This window comes from Neofelis nebulosa, chromosome 6 (genome assembly GCF_028018385.1).
Source record: "Neofelis nebulosa isolate mNeoNeb1 chromosome 6, mNeoNeb1.pri, whole genome shotgun sequence".
In the NCBI taxonomy this organism is placed as follows: domain Eukaryota; kingdom Metazoa; phylum Chordata; class Mammalia; order Carnivora; family Felidae; genus Neofelis; species Neofelis nebulosa.
The window spans coordinates 38,642,429-38,646,149 of record NC_080787.1 but is presented as its reverse complement, the minus strand read 5'-3'; the positions used below and the strand labels follow the sequence as shown (position 1 = coordinate 38,646,149).

General features: G+C 52.4%; 1 long non-coding RNA gene across 1 annotated transcript; it reads right to left on the bottom strand.

Annotated features, from left to right (window-relative positions):
* Window positions 1-633: 633 nt before the first annotated feature.
* On the bottom strand, window positions 634-2,329 carry LOC131514122 (uncharacterized). Its single transcript, XR_009262946.1, has 3 exons — window positions 2,193-2,329; window positions 1,935-1,976; window positions 634-1,748 (listed from the first exon to the last, which is right to left on the bottom strand). It is a non-coding gene; the product is annotated as an uncharacterized LOC131514122 (long non-coding RNA).
* Between the last annotated feature and the right edge of the window lie 1,392 nt (window positions 2,330-3,721).

Here is a 3,721-nt window from a genome sequence, read left to right as displayed (position 1 = left end):
TGGGCACGGCGGTGGTGGGCAGGCCGCCCAAGACAAGGGCAGGGGTACCGCCGCCCCCGGCAGTGCGGCCCCGGCCCACACAGGGGCCGGAGCTGGGACTTCCAGAAGGGAATGCAGGGGGCCCTGCAGCCGGGAGGGGGCCGCGGGAGCGGGGGCGGCGGCGCACCTGAACACCGGGCTTGCGAATTGGCTGATGGAATTCGCAGAGGAGGCGGAGTCTGGCCACTGTGCAAATCATCACGTCTTCTGGCCTCGCCTGGAGGCCTTTGGAGCTCCTGGTTGCACGCTCAGGGCTCGACCCACCGGAAAGGCGCTCTCACCGCTCATGAATTGCAATGAATACTAATACAAGTAATCCACACTGAACTGTCAGTCAGTCCTATGATCTGCCAAGTTCATTAATTCCAGGCAAGGTAAGCCCAATCTACGGATACCTCTCCCCCTCTTCAGTGAGGCCAGGGGACTGCACTGCCCCCCCCCGCACTCCCCCCGCCCCGAACCTCCAAGTCCGCCTGGCCAGCTGCCCCCCAGTTGATTCCACACACACTCGCAGATCAATCTTCTGAAAGCGCTGGATCCCCACTCCCCTCCCTGGTCTTTGCCACCCTCCAGACCTGTCCACATTACCTGCCAAGCTGACCTCACCCCTTCTTACTGCGGGTACTGGAGTAGTGAGGAAACACGGTCAGAGCACAGGCTCTGGGTTTGAATCCTGCCTCCACCACTCCATGCCTAAGCTTTCTCGTCCGTGAACCAGAGACAAGACCCATGCTTCCTTTAGGTGGGCATTTTGAGGGTTAAATGAGTAAATATATATAAAGTACTTGAAACAGGGCAGGGCATGTAGTAAGCTCTCAATAAATGGGAGCTATCATTATTTGTAGTGTTCTGATTTCTATTTATTATTTACATGGCTTATTAGGATAAATGACATTTGTTATTTATATCTGTTATTATGCTAGAATGTCTACAGAGGAGGCAGTCTGGTTTACCAACTTCATCCTGGTAATTTGAGCAGTGTTTAGCACCCAGAAGACACTCAGTGGGGTGTGTTGGATTTATTTATTGTTGTAAACTCTGTTCCAACCAAACTCTTCCTCACGTATACGTTCCTACCTCCATGCCTTTGCTCATGCTATTCCCACCTCTTGAAGGGCCTTACCCCATCCAGCATAATTCTTCCTCCTGCTTCGAATTTCCAGCTCCCTGCCTCCTCTCCCCTCAGAGGACCTCCCTGGGCTCAGAACCTGCACGGAACAAGCATTCACTCAAGGCTCAGTGGTTTGTGGCTGGGGGTTTTTTATGCTTTGGCCCCAAAACAGAGTTTCCTCACTGACCTGGCACTTAGTGCTCACCGCCTCCTGCGGTGGCCCCTAAGAAGAAGAAGCACCCCAGCTCCCATTTATGTCCTTTATCTTGTAGCTCTGACATTCAGAGAGGGCTCCCCAGGTGAAGCCCCCCTGAATAACTAGACATAACTAGACGTGTGGTCTCCAAACCACAGTTTCTGGGCTTCCTGTTTGGTGAGTTGAGAGACATGGCATCTGTTTGCCTAAGAAATATGAGCCAGGCAGCTCCACATCAACAGGCGGCTTTCCACCCCGGACGGGGCAACAGCTGCCTGTAACTTGGCTGTTTACGCACTAAAAAAAGAAATTCCATGGTGACCAGTTGACTCAAGCCAGCTCCCAATGTGAGGCGGTAGTTTCAAAGTGATCCCAATGACACCAGATGCTCTCCACCCAGTCCTTAATAAAGAGAAAAAAGAAAACAAGGGCAAAACTTCAACAGGAGTATGACTGAGTCAGTACTCGAAGCCGCCTGGAGGGGGCAGCGTCTGAGCTGAAGTTGGATCTGGAAGGTGTTGGCCTAACAGCCCCTCCAGGCAGGCTGGTCCCCTGAAAACTCCCCTTCCCCAGAGACGGGGCACTTACCACTTTCCAGCAAGGCCCATTCCACCATTAGAAAGGTCCTGTCTGGAAAAAAGAAAAAGAAAAAGAAAGAAAGTGAGACAAAGAAAGAAAGAAACAAAGAAAGAGAGAGAGAAAGAAAGAAAGAAGAGAAAAAGAAAGAAAAGCGAGAAAAAGAAAGAAAGAAAGAAAGAAAGAAAGAAAAAAAAAAAAAAAAAAAAAAAAAAAAAAAGAAAGGTCCTGTCTGGAAGGCTGGAGAAGGGCAGAGGACAGGAGACTGACCTTACAAGTGGCAGGTATGGTCCAGGCTACACAAGGGCCTTCTTGGGGCGCCTGGGTGGCTCAGTCAGTTGAGTGTCCCACTTCAGCTCAGGTCATGATCTCACGGTCCCTGAGTTCGAGCCCCGCATCGGGCTCTGTGCTGGAGCCTGAATCTGATGCTGTGTCTCCCTCTCTCTCTGCCCCTCCCCTGCTCACACTCTCTCTCTCTAAAAAAATAAACATTAAAAAAAAAGGGGGGGGCCTTCTTGAATAGCGTGATTTCATGTTTTCTCCACAAGCAACGGACACACACTCACCACACACTAGGCCTCCTAAGTGCATGGCATATCTCTGAATCCTCACACACGGCCAGGAAGGCAGGCCCGATTATTTCTGCCATTTTACAGGTAGAGAAAAGGAAGTCCAGGAAGCACCTGCATCACTTGAAAATAGCTGAGCTGGTTCGAACCTGGCTCTGCTGGGCCCAGAGTCCATTCATTTTTTTTTTTTTTAAGTTATTTGTTTATGAGAGAGAGCATGTGCATGGGAGGGGCAGAGGGAGAGAGAGAGAGAGAGGGAGACTGAGCGAGTGAGAGAGAGAGGATCCCAAGCAGGCTCCACGCTGTCAGCACAGAGCCCGACATGGGGGCTTGAACCCACGAACCATGAGATCGTGACTGAGCTGAGATCAAGACGCTTAACCGACTGAGCCACCCAGGTGCCCCCAGAATCCATTCTTAACTCTGGGGCTAAGTGGAACTTAGTGTCCTCGGCCCTGCCTGTCCCACTGGAGAGCCACCCCCGCCTCTCCAGCACCAGCGTCATGCTTTGCTCCTCCCAGTGGCTACTATCTATGTGAACTTTGCACTCTGCCCTTCTTGACCCAGGTGAAGGGCTTGCTGATAAAGGTTTATGGTTTCCTCCCAGCCTTGCTGGCGACAGACACCTGAGCCTGCTGCTTCCCCCTTCCCCCATCCCCACACTCACGTATACAAAGTCACCAGCCACCCTCACACACACAACACACATACATGCCCACACGTTCACATATAGACACATAGACACTCGTACATTCACACACACACACACACACACACACACACGCGCGCGCGCGCGCGCGCGCTCACCCCTCTGTGGTGGTTGATGGCTGAGGACTGACAGGCTTAGAGATTTACTTTCTAGAAAGTCGTACCTGCCTCTCCTTGCTGCCCTTCCCCAGCTATTGGGCTTACAAGCTTCTGCCTCATTTCATGTTTAATAATGAGCCACTCTGGAAGGACGACGGTGGACACTTCTCTTGCCCACAGGCCAGCCTGGGCGTCCTCAGCAGGGAGTTGGGAACCAGCTTTCTTCCCCCATGCTGCCACCTTGTGGCCTGAGCTCGGAACTGCAGGTTCCCTGCCGGGGGTATAACCACTTCCCAGAGAGGTTCCAGTAGCCAAGTGGGCTGTTAAGGGAGGTCTACATCCAACCGTCCCCAGTCCACAGATGCACAAGCTAAGTAATGAAGATGCCCTCTTCCTTCACCCGATCCTTACAGGCACGCTCCG